Source organism: Rhamphochromis sp. 'chilingali' (genome assembly GCF_963969265.1).
Source record: "Rhamphochromis sp. 'chilingali' genome assembly, chromosome: 9".
NCBI lineage: Eukaryota > Metazoa > Chordata > Actinopteri > Cichliformes > Cichlidae > Rhamphochromis > Rhamphochromis sp. 'chilingali'.
In genome coordinates, this window is record NC_137936.1 from 40642391 (window position 1) to 40662001 (window position 19611).

The window sequence follows — 19611 nt, forward strand, 5'->3', positions numbered from 1 at the left end:
CTCTTACTGGAACAGTGGCGCGGCTGCCCCTCTGTTGGTCTTCCATGGTCTCTTGTGTTCTGGGGGCCTCTGGATGTCTGGAGTTTTGATCTCCTCCATACCCGCTTCACACCCTGGAGGACGGGGCTGTGGCCCCCCCACACTCCCTAGCAGATCATTACATGGAGAAACCTTTGGAATGCAAGCATGCTGATCCACACAGGTATGCACACATGGGTATTCACAGACGCGGACTAAAGCTTTCTTGGCTGCTGCCTCAAAGCACACTGTGCGCTGTCTATCTTGCGTGCTGCACAATATCGTTTATTATTTAGTAAATATTGATATCTATGACTAGCTAGTTTATTGTGATGGTGCTTTGTTTTCTCTATTATTATGTTACTCTTTGTTGTTTGCTGTCTCCTCTGTTTGTTTTTTTTGTTTGTTTGTTTTTTTTTCTCCATACAGGTGACCCAGGAGTTCTTTTTTTTTTTTTTTTTTCTCTCTCTTCCCCCCCTTCTCACCGTCTCTTCTCCCCTTTGGTTTTCTTTCTTTCTCTCCCCCTCTTTCTCTCATTCATTCCCCCTGTCCTATTTATTAAAAAAAAAAAAAAAAATGACAAAGGATGAACTGAAGCTCTGCCATCACGTAATGTCGCATACTGCTGTTTCTGATGTCATTTAAAAAAAAAATAAAATAAAATAAATAAATAAATAAATGAGTCTTTAAACACAGAGTCAGACAACACGCCATCCACTGATCGTTGGTGGTGATGGGGGGGGGGGGTCGGCCTATTTCATAGGATGGGTGGAACCCCAGGACTCTCAGGCTGTGAGGCAACATAGGTAACCACTGCACCCCTGTGAGCTGGTGGTTACTGGTTTGTGCACATCAAGGACTGGCAGTCATATCCAGGAGGAGCCATTTAAGCAAAGAACGTTACTTGTAATCAGGACCTGAAGTAGCACTCTGTCTTCCTTCCTTCTTACTGGTTCCTCCCGTTCGCCCAGGAGTTGCACCTGGAATGGGTCCTGCTCCTGGCATTGGTCCTGGAGTACCTGGAGGTCCTGGGGGAGTCCAGGCCTTGCGGCGGTCCCCCAGCATAGAGCCCAATTTGGAAGAGAGTCCCAGCAAGGTTCCAAAGAGCTGGAGCTTTGGAGAACGCAGCAGAACTAGGCAGGCCTTCAGGATCCGGGGAGCAGCATCCCGTCAGAACTCTGAAGGTAAGACCGGCCAATCACACTAAACACTAAAATCACATGTTCAGAAAAATCAGCAGCTTGTCCTGTTTGCCAGGACACTCTGTAAGATGTGGTCTGTCTTTACTTAAGCATTAGTCACTAAACTGCTGTTATTTTGAGATTAAATGTTTGGTTTAAAAGACTTCATCATCATCATCGTGTTTGTCAGCCTGGAACCGAATCCACCCGAAGGAATCAGCGAATCAGGGTTCACCTGCATGGCAGGACAGTTTTTATTGGATTCAAACTGATCCAGAGTCTGCTGCTGTCTCACCTCCATCAGCAAACTTCCTCTGATCTGTCCGGTCAGAGTTCGATCATCAGATTAAAATCAAAGGTGAAATTAGGAATCTGAGCTCCAGTGATGATGACTCAGGGTGAACAAACTCTTCTGGACCGGACCGATCCGATATACAGCATCGGTATCGATCCGATCCTGACCTAAATTACTGGATCGGATATCGGGGACAAACCCGCCGCCCCCATGCTGCGAGCATTCGCCGACACGGAGTGCGGATCCAGTTTAGTCTGAGTAAAGACATTAGATGTGGAAGTAGTGTGTTTTAGTTTTGTGAAAAATATTTGTGGTTACATTACCATTCAGTTTGAGGGTTACAACAGAAAATTATTATTTTAACAAATGAGTGATAATTATTTTTATCCTGTGACTTTACTGTATAAAACCCTCCAACGTTTCAGGAGAAGTTAGTCGTTATAAGAAGTGTCTGTGAACTAAAAATCAGGAATGTGGGATACTGTTTGTGTGTGATTTGGAGAGCCCAGCATGTGCTCCCGACGCAGGGACGACACATGGCCAAACAGTTTCATGGTTCAGAAAAAAACTATTAAAAATAAGTGTTTATATGTATGTAAATGACACAAAATTTAGCCTCAGGTTAAAAGTGATAGAAACAGCTCACACTGACATCCATCCTGATCAAAGGTGAGTGTCATGAAGTGTTTGCATTTATTTGCACTGTTTTCCACTCTGGATGTCTGTTTATGTTCAGCTTTAAGTGTAAAAGGCTCCACTTTTTTAGTTGTTGAATATAAAGATTATTTTGTGCTGATATTGCACTTTTTTCAGAACAAAGACCTTTTTGAAATCTGCATAAAATTGCAATTTAAATTATTTTTGAATTTTACTTTAAATACTTAGATTTAAAGTTCTCCTAAATATGTAAATACAAAGATCATTATTGCTGAACTGTGAAATGTTTGGGGTGTGGTGTATTTTTTGCATACAGTGTAACAGAACAGCTTGTTTTGTTTTTTAAAATGTGAGTATGAACAGCGAGACATTAAAAAAACAAATCATATCGTATCGGCAGATCCATATTTATGATATCGGTATCGGACATAAAAAAAGTACCATGGCGCCATGTGTGGGCTCACAACACTACAATGGTACAGGTGCAAATGTGCAAGGCTTCACAGTGGATGTGAGCATGGCCGGAGCCGTTTCCACACTGCTGTGGGACGAACATTTGTGTCAAATAAAGAATTTCTTCTACAAAAATGGAAGAGGAACCCAGCTCTTTGTTTTCATTAGACATCACCTGAGGTCACTGTGACACATGCAGGACAAATGAGAGAGGGGAAAAACAAAGAACGAGGGAAGAGGAGAAGGTCGTGAGAGGAAACTGGAGGTGTGACTGATCCACGCTCATCATCTGAGCATCAGTGGAGTCTTGGTGTGTGAATGATTCTGACTGGTTTAACTGGTTCTAGCTACAGTTTCAATGGTTTTTATATCAGCATTTAGAGCAGACTCTCAAACCTTGCCCACAGTGGATGCATTTGTAGCTGACAGTCGGATGATCCTCTGGTGGACTTCCCCCTTCTTCTGTGTCAGTCAGTGGTTCCTCTCTGTCCTCAAAGCTGAGATCAGTTTAACCTCCTAGGACCTGGCGTCCACATACTGTATGTGGACATCACATTTTGGGTCGTCTAGACTAAAATACTAAATGTTGCTCTACAAGTGCCTGATATCCACTTACGAGGACATTATACTGCCACTGCTCGATCGAAATTTGAAACTAATGTTCTCTTATGTCGATCTCATGTTTCTCAGAAACAAAAATCCAGTAAAAAAAAAAAATCAGGTAATTCTTTGTTTTTACATTCATCAGGTCCCAATCAGCCCAAATAGCAAAGAGAAATTAAAAATGCTGCCATGAAAGAGTTTGGGTTTAGGCGGTTAACAAAAGGACCCGCCCACCTCGAAGTCATTTCACGTGTCATTGTTTACCTGAATGCTTTTGATATTTATGTTCTCCGTTGGCTGTGCAGCCTCTTCCTGTGTGCACGTCCCTTTAATGAGCAGTTAGCTATCCGGTTGTTCAGTGATGACGCGACGAATCCTACTTCCGGGCCTAAAGTAGTCTGCGTTTAATATGGCTTTTGTGTTGTTAACATAATTAATGTTTTGTATTTTCTTCTATTTAATCTCAAAAAGCTCCTAAAACAGTCAGTGATCACTGTTGACCTCCCTCGGCTTTTATTACCACTAATCATTTATTTAAGCTCAGTTTTTAAAACCTTAGGATGTAACTACAGCCCAGCCCATGCAGCAGTATATGAATGACTAACCTCGTATTGTGGATGGATTATCTCAGTTGTTCTCCTGGCTGAAGTTTGGTCCTTTTACAGCATCCTGCCATGCGATTACATTTGTTCCTGACCACCGAGAACACTCACGTTAACTTTTATCGAGTGGAAAAAGTTAGCTTGTTTATATTATGCTAACATAGCTGTGTCGCTAGCGGTCACGTAGCACATCATTATATACCAGCTAGCCAAACTTCAGTAACCCTACAAACGTCACTGCTGTTTAATTTTCTGTCTTTATTTATGCTGGAAGTGATAACAGAGCTGTACGTTTTAATTTGTTTCCAAAACCCCGCAGTCAGGACATGCTATATTGTATTTAGATAGAAGCTAGCGAGCTAACTCCCTGCTAACTTCTAACTCTGTTAAATGTCATAAATTCCGTTTTCATGGATGCCTGGATGTTAAACTCAATTGTTACACCTGGTAGAGCAGAACGCTGATCATTTTATTAAAGATGAAAGACTTTAGACAGTTTTTCAACTCTCAGTAATGCCATAGTGATCGTTTGATATATGGACCTGCAGCGGAGTTTAGGTCCAGACACGGCTAGTGACGTCAGACTTAACGACCGGATAGGATGTTTCAGGAACTGTAATCTGAGACGTGATATCAGACTTCTAGCATTCAAGTTCAAGGCGTTCATGTAAAGTTCACGCAAACCCTCTATTTCCAGCGTTATAGAAAAGCTCGTGGGATCCCTTTGGTTCTGCTCTTCAAATAAACTTCCCTCTGCTTCTAATATTTACACATTCAAATTTTATTTATCACATACACAATCATACTCAGTACGACATGCAGTGAAATGCTTGTTGCTGTGCAATGCCCGACCATAAAAAACTAAACATAAAACTAAACTAGCCAGAAATTTTCATAATATACACGTTTAAAATGTAAAAATTTACAGTAAAATTGAAGGTAAAAAATTATAAATAAAAACAAATAGAATGTGCAGATAAACAAATTTAAGAAGTTATAAAACTGTGCAAATAAACCGTGTGGGAATAAACAGTTGCTGATGTACAGGAATGAGAGAGAGTCCAGTCCTACACCTGGTTGAGGGACCAGATACCTGAGGGAAGAAGCTCCTCCTCATGCTCTCTGTTTTGGCCTTAAGGGAGCCGAAGCGCTTCCCATAGTCCATTGTTGGGTCCATTTACCATACCACCTTTATAAAGCAATTTGAAATAAAAAATGTGTTTTTAGAAGAGTCTTAAAGTCAGAAAGAGAAGAGGCCTGCCTAACGTGCGAGGGCAGATCATTCCACAATTTTGGAGCAGCTACAGCACAACCACAGCCACCTTTAAATTTATAGTTAGTCTTTGGTACCTTAACGAGCTGCTGATTGGCAGACCTAGGGGAGCGGGCAGGTGTATATGGCTGTAGTAGTTTGGGGGAGGGGGGCAGTCAGGCCATTAAGAGATTTATAAAGGATCCTGAAATGAGTTAATTAAAAATGTGCTCAGATTTTTATGTGCCAGTTAAACGTCGCACTGCAGGGTTAGGATTAGGCGCAACCTGCAGATGCCTGATGGATGCATCACTAACCCCACAATAAAGTGTGTTACAGTAATCCAGCCTTGATGTATCAAAGGCATGGATTACCGTCTCAAAAAGCTTCCTTGATAAAATAGGGTCTATTTTAGATGAAGTGCCTCACATTAAAAAAAGCTAGATCTTACAACCTGACTGTCAAGTTTAAGCTCTGCATCCATTTCAGATCACAGCGTTCCTCATCTTCCAGTCACACTGAGCTAGGCTAGCACATTCTGTGTGTGCTAAGCTAGGCTAGCACATTCTGTGTGTGCTAAGCTAGGCTAACACATTCTGTGTGCTAAGCTAGGCTAGCACATTCTGTGTGTGCTAAACTAGGCTAGCACATTCTGTGTGTGCTAAGCTAGGCTAACGCATTCGATGTGCTAAGCTAGGGTAGCACATTCGGTGTGTGCTAATCTAGGCTAACACTTGCAGGTATAAAATTTGGTAATTGTTTGGTTTTCTGGGTGACTGTGATGATGAGTGTGATCTTCCGTGATGAAGGTGTTTCCTCTCTCCTCTTCCTCCTGTAGTGCTGATAGAGATGCAGGATGAAGAGTTCAGACAGAAGAGCTCCCCAGGTCAGCACACACTCACACACACCAGAATACACAGAGGGAGGCCATCAGGGCAGAGGTAAACAGGGACATGGGGTTTCAGTCTGTGTGCAGAGCTTTGGTTACCATGAGCGTTTCAGCAGGATAAAAGTGAGTCACATTTCCTACTTTGTTTACATGCAGTGGCGTCTTGTTGGGCATTATGACGTGAGGGGCTGTATTGCCACCTGCAGGTCATGTTTGTGACAACATTTTAGTTTTGTTTTAGTTGTTTGTTTGTTTTTTTTGTCCAGACATCAGGTGAACTAGTTTGAGGTCTCTGGTTGTAATGACATGTTGGGTCCCACAGGTTCTGCAGTCCCGTGTGTGTGTGGTCAATTACACCCATTGTGTTTGTTGCCGTTTTAGAGGCCAGCCTTCCTGGAGAAGAAATGGCTGATGACAACAAGAGCTGCCACTGTGAGTTTGTCCCTCAGGACCTGACCCCAGCGTTAAAGGTTACCATTAGAGCCATCTGGTACGAACAGTTTCCTGCAAATATTCGTTTTTCTGCCACCATTCATCGCTTTGCTCACCCTTTATTTGCTGTTTATTCTGCACTGAATCATGTTTTTATTCACATTACTTTTATTTCTTTTTTTGTATTTTTTTTTAAATTTCTACTCACCCCAGGGTCAAAGGTCCCCATCAGCTGTTGGGTAAGAGCAGTCAGTCTGACCTCAGTTAGCTTCATTGCTTTATGTTGTTTCACTGTGTTCTGTTGTGTTGTAAAAGCACCTCTGCTAAGACATTACAATTATTATTGTTATTATCATTTCTCATGTGTTTTTTGTTGGTGTATTCAGGCATATCAGTTATCTGAAGTTTCAGGTCTTGCCTCAGCAGCTCTCCAGCAGTCCAGCTGTCTGGTTCTGGAATCTGGATCAGAACTAAATTCTGAGACATGCAGCAGCTCCAGTAGAAATAAAACCTCCTCAAAGAGAACCAGCTTCCCTCAGGACGTACGCTGAATCTCCAGAAGTGTTGGCTGTCCTTAGTTTGCTGTATGCTGTATGCTACCCCCCTCAGCTCACTTCAGAGCAGAGACTAAGAAACAGCATGTAAACAAACAAGCTGTGGGCTAGCTTCCATGTTTGTTTTGATCCTGAAGCATGTGGGAATGGAGGGGCCCTACCTCTGGGACTTCCATGACCCACCTTCTACAAGGCACAGAATAAAACCAACATTGTAGTAAGATATAGAAATATCATGGAGCAGCACGGTGGTTAGCACTGTTGCCTCACAGCAAGAAGGTCCTGACTTCAATTCCACCATCAGGCTGGGGTCTTTCTGTGTGGAGTTTGCATGTTCTTCCCGTGTTTGTGTGGGTTCTCCCACAGTCCAAAGACATGCAGTCAGTGGGGATAGGTTATTCGGAAACTAAATTGCCCATAGGTGTGAATGCAGGAGTGAATGTGAGTGTGAATGGTTGTCTGTCTCTGTGTGTTAGCCCTGCGACAGACTGGCGACCTGTCCAGGGTATCCCCGCCTCTCGCCCTAAGACAGCTGGGATAGGCTCCTGAAAAGGATAAACGGAAGCGAATGGATGGATGGAATATATAAATGTCTATAAAGTGTGATAAAAGGATGAACACAATGTGGCCTACCCTAACGTTACTGTTCTTTCCCAGGTATCGCTGACGTTTTTAAAGATAACCATTCAAAGTTCTGGTTGACTCGACTGTCAGAGAACGAAACAGTCTTTGCCTGCTCTTTGTAGATTTGATCTGGTCTTCATCTTTGGGCCAAGCTCAAACCGTTACTTTTAACGTGTTTCTCCATTGTGGTGACCCTGAGCCCAGAGCTTACCAGCAGGACTGTGAGCCACAGTTTTCAGGACTGAAGCAGAGATATGGACCATTCCTTATCTCCATTCCACAGACTGTAGATGGATGTGGTCAAGACTTGATTGACCTCATTAGCAATCCAGGCACTCATGCCAAAGCATGCCGGTAAACTCAAACTAGTCACCAGGACTTGGATAAAGAAACCACACAGCACCCTGTACAGAAAAGCCCCAGAATATCTTCTAAGTATTCAGATTCGGTTTTTTGATTTCAGACAAGTGGTGTGACTGCTGGCTGTCTTGTTTCCTCTCTTAGCATCATGCGCTTCATGGTATCCAAGAGGAAGTTTAAGGAAAGTCTTCGTCCCTATGATGTCATGGATGTGATTGAACAGTATTCAGCCGGACACCTGGACATGCTCGCCCGTATCAAGAACCTCCAGTCTAGGTAAAACTGCGTGAAGTAAGACTTTATGAGGTTTTGAATGGCTTGACTCACTCTGTCTCCTGACTGGCAGGGTGGATCAGATCGTTGGCAGAGGAACACCAATTGCAGATAAGGATCGTCCCAAAGCAGCCAGTGAGGAGCTACCTGAAGACCCGAGCATGATGGGACGCCTGGGGAAGGTGGAGAAGCAGGTAACCAACAGACTATAAAGAGTACACCTGGTGGCTTTTCTGCTATGGTTTCAGACATGAGTCTGTTTTGCTGGTGTTTTCTCACTTAGGTCCTGTCCATGGAGAGAAAGCTCGACTTTTTGGTTAATATCTATATCCAGCGAATGGGAATCCCTCAGGCTGAGACCGACGCCTACTTTGGATCCAAGGAGCCAGACCCAGCACCACCCTATCACAGTCCAGTGGATCAGCTGGAGAAGAGCCAATCCATCGCCAAGATCATGCAGTCAGTGTCTTTTTATTCATTCATCATGTCATTAATGTAAATGAAAATACAAGTAAAGGGTAGCGTCATCAAAGTCACAGTAGTGATGAGAAAAATATAATAAATATTTCCCAATTTTAATCTAACTTGAACCTGACCTAAAGGCCCGACCATCCAATTCAATTAAATTCAATTTATTTATACAACGGCAAATCACAACAACAGTCGCCTCAAGGTGCTTTATATTGTACAGTAGACCCTACAATAATACATACAGAGAAAAACCCAACAATCATATGACCCCCTATGAGCAGCACTTTGGCGACAGTGGGAAGGAAAAACTCCCTTTTAACAGGAAGAAACCTCCAGCAGAACCAGGCTCAGGGAGGGGCGGGGCCATCTGCTGTGATTGGTTGGAGTGAGAGAAGGAAGACAGGATAAAGACATGCTGTGGAAGAGAGACAGAGGTTAATAACAGATATGATTCAGTGCAAAGAGGTCTGTTAATACATAGTGAGTGAAGAAGAAACACCCAGTGCATCATGGGAATCCCCGGCAGCCTACGTCTATTGCAGCATAACTAAGGGAGGATTCAGGGTCACCTGGTCCAGCCCTAACTATATGCTTTAGCAAAAAGGAATCTGTTATCTTCCACTTGACCTTAGATCTAGCTGTTCATAAACAACTTCCTTTTGATAATCTCAGAACTTCCTGTTGATAAAATGGCGGTTACTTACTAATGTGTTTACATTTTGCACACACAGAGGGTTGCCAGTTGAACATGTGGAGAAGGCTCGGGTTGTGACGAAGATGGTTCGCTCCAGCAGTTCCACCGGACACAGGAACTACAATGCCCCCACATGTCCTCCCTCCACCTCCTGGCAGCCCATCAGCTCCCAGCTCCACCAGCAGGCTCCGCCCCCTCCTCATCGTAGCCAGGGTAATACTCCAAGTCCGGTGGGGGATGGGTCATTGGTTCGACTGCCCCCTCCTCCATCTGGGGAGAGACACAGTGGGAACCGATCGAACCGTCACAGCACCGGAGACCGAGGGGGGGCGGAGAAACAGGAGAGGGCAGGAGAGGGGTCCAATGGGATGGGAGGAGGAGGCGAGGAGGGGAAGCCTGACAGTGACACCTCTATCTCCATTCCATCGGTGGACCATGAGGAGCTGGAGCGTTCTTTCAGTGGCTTCTCCATCTCCCAGTCCAGAGACAACCTGGACTTCCTCAACAATGGATTCTACTCCTCCAACAACCTGGGAGATCGCCATGGTGGGGGAGGAGCTGCCTGCTGCACCGCCGTCCGGTCCTACATCGCTGAGGGGGAGTCAGACTCCGACTCCGAGCTCTGTGCCCCGTCGCCGCACTCGGACCGGGCCTGGACTGGAACCAAATGAAGCTGCGAGAAATCCAGAGTCACAACCAGCAGAACATTTAAAGTATTCATCAAAATGTGAATAAAAAGTAAACATAAAGATTTAAACCACCAGCTGGAGGCTCACAGCAAAGGATTATTGTGTACAGAGCTCAGCGGCCGCACCCATGATGGTACGATTTACGTGACAGATTCTGCACGGCAAACATCTGTCCACACTGTCACCAACTGGCACACTGCTGGGACACGCTTTCACCTGATTGGTTGCTTGTTTCTATGTATAAAATAATCACATAATCTCAGCTCGCCAATACATTTGTTAATCGTTTAAACAAAGAAAAGTTGGAAAGATGGACCAGACTGCTGTTTGTTTATCTACTTCCTGTCCAAAGTTTAGGAAGTAGATCCGGAGCTGCTGGGTTTTAACTTTCAGGTGAACCACGAGCTTTCAGGTAACTTTGGCTATGTATGGGATCTGTATCTTATTCTGCTCTCTAGAGGCTGCAGCAGTATCAATGAACTCTGTTTATATGTTTTTTAATATTCTGGTTATTTAACTAAATGTGACTCTGCACGGTCACTGGAGCATCTTCTTACTGTGACACTATCAGCTTGCACCTGCTCATCTACTACATGTAATCTTTAGCAGGTTATTGTTTTTTCCCCAGGTGTTTGTGGAAGACTGTATGGACGATTTGATAGGTCAGTGCTAACACACATGCTTATGTATTTTGAAAGATAATAAATAAGACATAATCTTCCAGTAACTCCATGCTTCACAGACCTGCTGCAAATTTACTGCTGCTGTGATTTCAGAGTAGACATCAGGGGAAGATTACTTTTAATGCTTGTTGCCAATCGGGCTCTCTAAATATGGTAAGCATTGCTGAAAACTTAAATTTTAGCGTTTTTCAGCTTATGAAAAACAAAAACAAAAATCATACAACCTGAAAAGGTCATCGGCCAGAATATTTTCAGTTCCCTTTTTATGTTGAATGTCTAGAGTGTATTCCTGCGTCAGCAGAGCCTGTCACGTTGAATATACGTGAAAGGAAAACGATCAGTGTGCACAACGATAGGCAAAATACTGGACTGCAGGTAAACTTGGAGGTGCTGAAGAGCCAACAACAAACCCATAGTTTCCTTTTCAATAGTGGAATAATTGAGCTGATTTTTGTTAAACTTGCAGGAGAAATAGCAAACGGGGTGGTCCAAACCCTGCACATCTTCCAGCAACAGCACTGCTCCAGCCCCAACTTCCAATTTGAAAGGTCAGGTCAACTCAGGTGCAGCGAGCATGGGGTGTGGCAAAGGAGGGATTTAGCACTTTCAAAAGCACCCTGACACTCATCTGACAAAACAAAATCAACCTTTGGACAGTAGATTAGAATCAGAAAGACTTTATTTTTTATATTATTATTCCCAAGGGGCAATTAAGACTAGTTAATGGTTAATGGTTGGACCGTGGAGGAGAAATTTCTGCAGATTTGCTGTAATAACCAACCATTCCCAGAAACCTATGCAGCTCACGCATTGTTTTAGTTGTGGAATAATCTTTAAGCGCAACAAAGTTGGACTTCATGGGCTGTACCTGCCCATGTCAAATGATCTTGCCGAGTTTCCGGATAAACCACCAGGTCATCCAAATAGGCACTGCAGTTGGAGAGGCCACTCAGAACTTTATCAGCCTCTGAAAGGTAACATGAGCATTACTGATATCAAATGCTATGAGAGTATAAAAAGTCATCTGATGATGGCTTAAATGTTGGAAGCATGTTCAGTTAAGGAGACTTGCTAGTAACCTTTAAGGTTTTCCAGTTTGGGTACAGCTCCAGGGGCTCTGATCTGTTTCAGCAGATATTCAGTTTCCTGTTTTGTTAGTGAGTGCTTTACAGGCAGTGTTGGAGAGTAACGGAGTACATGTGCCGGTGTTACGTATTTAAAATACAAAATATGAGTAACTGTATTCTGTTACAGTTACCGTTTAAAACGGTAGTATTCAGAATGCTTTGCTGAAATAAATGGGTTACACAGCGGTATTTTCCTGTTTCATATGTTCGGCTATGTCCTCTCTATTTTTGGTAATTCCATGCCGGTGGAAACCCAAACAAAACACGCATTAAGAGGCGTATTAGCCAGAGGTCCCTTTACTACGGTTCGGAGCCGCGGACCTGTTTTATATACGCGCCGAATAGTTTTTTATACGAGATCGCTGCAAAAAGTGCAGTCTTACCTAATGTCCACCTACTGTTACTCATTTATATTAAGATTTTATATAAAATGAGTGTTATAGAGTCTGACAGCTGCTGGTAAGAATGACCTGCGGTAGCGCTCCTTCCTACGCTGTGGGTGTAAAAGTCTACTGCTGAACGAGCTGCTCGGTGCTCGTCCAGTCTCACGCAGGGGATGGGAGCTGTTGTCCATGATGGATGTTAGCTTCGACAACATCTTCTCCTCCCCAACCTGCTCGATGTACTCCAGCAGACAGTCCACAATGTCAGTGTTGTCTGAGAACTTCTGGATATGGCAAGTGTCTGTGTTATAACTGAAGTCCGCAGTGTACAGGGTGAAGATTAAAGGGGCGAGTACTGTTCCTTATGGGGCCCCCGTGCTACAGACTACCACCTCAGACACTCACATACTGGGGTCTTCTGGTGAGGTAGTCAATAATCCACGAGGACAGCTGATGGTCCATTCCCACCAATCCCTGCATCTTCTCCCTTAGCACTGAGGGTTGGATTGTATTGAAGGCAGGTGACCGCTGTTAGATTTGTATTGTTGATTGTCATTTATGCTTAGAAATATTTACTTATATATGCTTAGAGTTTTGTAATTAGTTGTAGATTGGTAGAGGTTTTGATCCTTGATAGTCTGCAAACTTTGTGTGTATTAGACAGCACTTTGGGAGCATGAGAGGTCATACCGTGTCTTATTATTTTATGGTAGGATTAACGTAGTTGCGTCTGTTCTAGTCTAAGTGCTCTTTGTTTAGATGAACTGCAGGACTTCCTCACCGTGTTATCTAGGATGAACCATCTAGGGTGAGGGGGAGGCTACCCTCTTCCTGACCAAGGATGTTTGACCCTTTGATCAGCAGTCCCCACACACACACACACACACACACACACACACACACACACACACACACACACACACACACACACACAGGCAAGGTACTCTTTGTGTATGTAGACGTCATATGTTAATGAACTTATGCATATTCATGTAACCTCAATAAAAGGACAGTGGTATGGAAGGGACGGACGAGACTAACTGGAGTCAAGCGGTTGTCCAGTTCTCTCCCGTGCACGAGAAACATGAAGAAGTTTGCCTACTTGTGTCTTGCTTGCAGTGTAATTATGTTGTCTTAACGTTCCAGCGAATAGGTTCAAGCTACAAACCTATCATTAATTGGTCCTTCGAGCCGGAGGGTCAGCGCTCGTTTGCATGTATTAGCTCTAGAATTGCCACAGTTATCCAAGTAACGGATGAGCGATCAAAGGAACCATAACTGGTTCCCTGGTGGTCTAGTGGTTAGGATTCGGCGCTCTCACCGCCGCGGCCCGGGTTCGATTCCCGGTCAGGGAACCAGTTATGGTTCCTTTGATCGCTCATCCGTTACTTGGATAACTGTGGCAATTCTAGAGCTAATACATGCAAACGAGCGCTGACCCTCCGGCTCGAAGGACCAATTAATGATAGGTTTGTAGCTTGAACCTATTCGCTGGAACGTTAAGACAACATAATTACACTGCAAGCAAGACACAAGTAGGCAAACTTCTTCATGTTTCTCGTGCACGGGAGAGAACTGGACAACCGCTTGACTCCAGTTAGTCTCGTCCGTCCCTTCCATACCACTGTCCTTTTATTGAGGTTACATGAATATGCATAAGTTCATTAACATATGACGTCTACATACACAAAGAGTACCTTGCCTGTGTGTGTGTGTGTGTGTGTGGACTGCTGATCAAAGGGTCAAACATCCTTGGTCAGGAAGAGGGTAGCCTCCCCCTCACCCTAGATGGTTCATCCTAGATAACACGGTGAGGAAGTCCTGCAGTTCATCTAAACAAAGAGCACTTAGACTAGAACAGACGCAACTACGTTAATCCTACCATAAAATAATAAGACACGGTATGACCTCTCATGCTCCCAAAGTGCTGTCTAATACACACAAAGTTTGCAGACTATCAAGGATCAAAACCTCTACCAATCTACAACTAATTACAAAACTCTAAGCATATATAAGTAAATATTTCTAAGCATAAATGACAATCAACAATACAAATCTAACAACCGCGTCATCCACCCCGATGTTAGGCTGGTAGGCAAACTGCAGCGGGTCTAGATCTCTCCCAACTGGTGGGCGAAAGTGGTGTAGTATGATCCTCTCCATGGTCTTTATCAGGTTTGAAGTCAGGGCAACGAGTCTGAAGTGGTTTGGCTCCTTGGGTTGCGTTGTCTTTGGGACAGGCACCAAACAAGAGGTCTTCCACAGAATGGAGACCCTCTCCAGGCTGAGACTGAGGTTAAAGATAACCTCACAGAGTTGATCTGCACAGTCCCTCAAAAGTCCGGAGCTGAGTCCTCTGCCTCCTCAGTTGTGGTCCCAGCTCTGCCAGCGAGAGCTCAAATTGCCCCCCTGACATCCTGAAATATGTCTGTAAGCTTCAGCTCCTGGATCAAACCAGGAAAATCCCCCTGCTGCTGCCTACTAAATGGTAAATGATAAATGGCCTGTATTTATATAGCGCTTTACTAGTCCCTAAGGACCCCAAAGCGCTTTACATATCCAGTCATCCACCCATTCACACACACATTCACATACTGGTGATGGCAAGCTACATCTTGCAAACACATATTTGTGCTGCAATGTCATGCACAAACTATTGGACCCTTAAGATCAAACCTACGTCATTCTTTTGGTCCATTGCAGTGCGGTAAGCCATCAAACACCCTTATTTGAAAATCAGAATTACATAAAATTGATTGTTTGGCCAAAAATGGGTAAATGACGTAATTAAAAAAAAAATACAATTTACATGTGTTGAGTTTAGAATGAAAGCAGTTTTACCTAATTTATATGATTTAGTACTATCAACAGCAAGGAATTAAAAAAGGTGGTTATAATGGGTTTCATTACAAGTTTCATTACATTTGCACAACACAGCAGAAATGGTCACAAATGGCAAACAATGCAACAAAAAAACCCCCAAACAACACATTAAAAAACAAAACAAAACAAACAGCCGGGGCCTTCATCTGCCCATTAAATGTCAAACATCGCATTGACCCGTAGTCCCTGCTCATCAGCACATGCTTTTAAAAAGAGCTCCATGTCCTCTGCAAACTGGAAAACAAAGAGGAGGAAGTCCCTCTACACAAACACAGTGCAGATGACAGGCCAGGCAAACATTGATGTGTTTGAATGCCTCCTCATCATGTGAGCCTTGAAGTTTTTTTTAAGAACACTAAGACCACAGTGAGGGCGTTTCATTTTCATGGACTTTCTATAAGCCGCAGTTTCATTTAGCACAGAGGGAGGAGCACATGAATGTTCTACTGAAGATTCAGGAAATGGTTTAGATGCTGGAGACAAGACATCAAGAGGGAGGCGGAGGTCCTCGGAGAGTGCAGCGGGAGGGAGGCGGGGCTCCTCGGAGAGTGCAGCGGAGAGCAGTCCTGATAGTAGTGGCTGACTTGGCATTGAAGAATGCTGACATGACAATAAATGCCGTGCCATATCCCCACGCCGTATGGTGGTCATGTTACAGACAGGGCAGTGAAAGTGTCCTGCATCAGCATAACATTTTGTCTGTGAGAGAGGAAAACCCCCACATGTAATTTAAATGCAGTTGTATAGAATGCAATCAGTTTATCCAACAATCAGATTGTACATATTAAGAAAAACATCCAAGCCATCCTCAGTAATGAAAGCAAAATGGTGTGGATCACAAGAGCTGTCAAGAAATGTGGTGAACAGGAAATAAAAATATTCTTAATAAAAACACACTTTATTCTCTTGCTGATGCACTGAACTGTACAATGTGAAAAGCAACTTGTAAGTCAACAAAGAGACTGCAGAAGTGCTGAAAAGAAGGGCATATTTATAACTTTAACTATGAGGTATATTTAACACCAACATACCTTTAAAGGCAAAGCATTTTTAATGTGTCCATTTATTTGCTCCTCAATCTTTGCCCTGACAGCAGGGCTGAAAGTGGGGCACAGAGGGCAGTGAAACAGGCAACACGTGGTGCATTTCTGCAATTCTGGCTTGGAGGCAGAACTCCAAATTGATATGTGCATCTAAAACAGAGAAAAGTACACACATTCCTTACTAAAGTTTAGATTCCTCTGTTTAAAAATACTCGAGTAAAAGTAGAAGTATTCACTCAACTTTTTACTCAAGTGGAAGTAAGAAGTACAGGCTTTTGTACTTTAAGTACAAAAATTCTAAGTAATCTTGCTTCCACAGTGCGCGGGGGGGAATAATGTAATGACCCTGATTTGAAAATGTCGGGAGTACAAAGTGCAGGTACTTGTGCTAAAATGTAAGAAGTAGAAGTATAAATTAGGCACAAAAAAGTACAGCGGTAAAGTACAGATACCAGAAAATTCTATTTAAGTAATGAAGTATTTGTACTTCGTTACTTTCCGTCTCTGAAGCCAACAAAAAAATCATATTCTAATGCAAAATGTGTATTTTTTTGGCTTGTCGCCCACAGAAGCCCTTAATCCAGCTCTCTTACTTTAACCAGGGCCAGTAAACGGACACATCTGTGTTTCTCTGCGAAGCACGATAAAAAAAACACAATTTAACAATGAGTGTTGTTGTAACGCAAACAGAGTGCCAACATGATCAGTGTAAGCAAACTAGATGATTCCTAGAATTATGAAATTACTAACGGCAAATGTACATATGAAAGACTCTGTCCCAACCTTTACGATCCACTTGCAAGGTTTCCACTGTATCCACGTGTTTCTGGCTACTGTGGAGGTTGCAATATGGCGCTCCACAGTGGCTGCAGCCAGACCCTTCTCTATTTGCCTGAGCTCCAGCTAGATGAAGAGTTTGAAAAAAGTTTAGTGCATCAGCTAATTGTTCTGCTCTGATTGGTTGATAAAAGTCACCTGCTTTAACACAAATGGAGGACTGAATGTAAAAACGTTGTTTGCTGTTTAAGTGGACGCTGCTAAGCCCATCATCTTTGTTTCCTGTTTGAAAACCAGGAAATATTTTTTGATATGATAAATTTTGGATTTGTCCTTCGTTAATGTTCAGTTAGGAAGGTAAATGTTAGGAAGGTAAATGCTGGACATCAACTATCATCTAGGTTCAGTTCCATAATCAATTTTTCATCATTGTTTTTATTGCAGATTTTCCTTTAACAACACAGTGTCTCGACATTAGACACAGAACAACAAAACAGTACAAACACAAAACGTACACAACAGCTCTTAAATAAGGCATAATACAAGATACAAAATATAACATACAAGAGGTGGTGAGTCAGTCTTACAGCGCCCGGGTGATGATCACGTGCGTAGTAGTCCTTTGAATAAGATAGCGGAAAGGTCCGGTCCAATATAGTCCAAAAAGGGGTGCCACATCCCGTAGAACTGACCCACACTGTGGTGTATAATGTGTGTGAGGTATTCCAGAGGAATCAGTTCGAAAATTATTTTTGCGCCAGCCACAGACAGTGGGAGTCCTATCGTTGATCCATTGTAAGAGGATATTTTTCCTGGCTGCAAATGTTAGAGTGTTATACAATCTTTTGTTGGCCGCCGCTTTTAGGCGGTCACTTGGAAGACCTAGAATCAGGGATAAAGGGTCCATCTCTATATCAACGTGGAAGATTTTCCCCAGTTCACCTGTAATGTCAGCCCAGTATTCTTGAAGCTTGAAACAGGACCAAAAACAGTGAGTTAAAGTCCCTACATCAGTTTTGCACTTAAGACACACAGGGGAAAGAGAGCGGTTGAAGAGGTGTCTGCGGTGAGGGGATACGTGCAATCCCTCCGGGGTCCGAGGGATTGCACGTCCGAGGACCCCGGAGGGAAAGCAGGGTTATTCATTATAGGGGTAAAGGTTGATGTTATTCTCGATCTTCTCGATGACAAGATGGCGCGGCCACGTCCAGACGCCTTCCTGACCGCGCCGCTCCGACTATCCACTTTTCGTGTTTTTTACTTATTTTTTGCTCTGGTTTACATCCCAAAATCCTCTAGTCTTATAGTATACGACAGCGGATCATTTGTAAACATCGATGCCAAGGTTGCACATCTAATCTTGGACACTTTTAAACCTGACCCTTCCTGGCCGCCAGAGATTCTACGCGGCGCGGAGAACAACAAAGGACGGGCCGCTCATCCGAGGCGCAGAACAAAGAAGCGCCGGGGAAAACGCGCTGGTATTAGGAACAGACTGAGACAGCAGGCGCATCGCGCACCACTGCCCAGTATCCTACTGGCCAATGTACAATCCATGGAGAACAAGCTTGATGACCTAAGAGCAAGGGTCACCTTCCAACGTGACATGAGGGACTGCAACATTCTGTGCTTCACGGAGACATGGCTGACCCCCACCGTGCCGGACCAGGCCGTAACTCCGTCGGATTCATTCTTTGTGCTCCGCGCGGACAGGACGGCAGAGTCGAACAAAACCAAAGGTGGGGGAGTGTGTTTCATGGTAAACAGAAAGTGGTGTGATGCCAGGAGCATTTCTACTCTCTCCAGCGGCTGCTCGCCACATCTGGAGTTCCTGAGCATTAAGTGCCGCCCTTTCTATCTGCCCCGTGAGTTCACCTCAGTCATCGCCACGGTGGTCTACATCCCACCCCAAACGGACACAGGTATGGCTTTGTCCGAATTACATGATGTGCTGAGCTCGCTTCAAAACAAGGACCCGGGCGCAGCCCTCATTGTAGCAGGAGACTTTAACAAAGCGAACCTCAGACAAGTCATGCCAAACTTTTACCAGCATGTCTCGTGTCCAACGAGAGGGGATCGGATTTTGGATCACTGCTACACGCCATACAAGCAGGGCTACAAAGCTGTCTCACACCCGGCTTTTGGGAAGTCTGACCACAACGCCATCTTCCTCATCCCCCAGTATAAACAAAGCATACGGAGGGAAGAAGTAACCACGAGGGAGGTAAAACGGTGGACTGCCCAATCAGAAGCTACGCTACAGGACGCACTCAACGACGTAGACTGGGACATGTTCAGAGCATGCGCAGTCGACATCAACGAGTACGGAAGTAGCAGTATGCTTCGTCAATATGCTAGCGGAGGAGATTATCCCCACTGCCAGAGTCACCACATTCCCAAACCAGAAACCGTGGATGGACAGATCGATCCGCACTGCAGTAAACGCCAGGACCGCCTCCTACAACGCGGGTCTCGCCGCTGGCGATATGAGCGCCTACAAAGCGGCCTCATACGGCGTGCGGCGCGCGGTGAGAGATGCCAAACGCCGGTACCGGGAACGCGTGGAGTCCCGCTTCCACCAGGGCGACACACGGAGTATGTGGCACGGACTACGCACCATTACGGACTACAAAGCCAGGGACACTGCGCCGATCAACGCCGACTCTGC

General features: G+C 44.1%; 1 pseudogene across 1 annotated transcript; it reads left to right on the forward strand.

Moving 5' to 3' along the window:
- On the forward strand, nt 1-13258 carry LOC308403139 (potassium voltage-gated channel subfamily KQT member 2-like; annotated as a pseudogene). The gene is made up of 7 exons (XR_013974837.1): nt 1-202; nt 990-1202; nt 5900-5947; nt 6332-6440; nt 8065-8387; nt 8477-8652; nt 9396-13258. The product of XR_013974837.1 is annotated as a potassium voltage-gated channel subfamily KQT member 2-like (transcript).
- Nucleotides 13259-19611: the final 6353 nt, after the last annotated feature.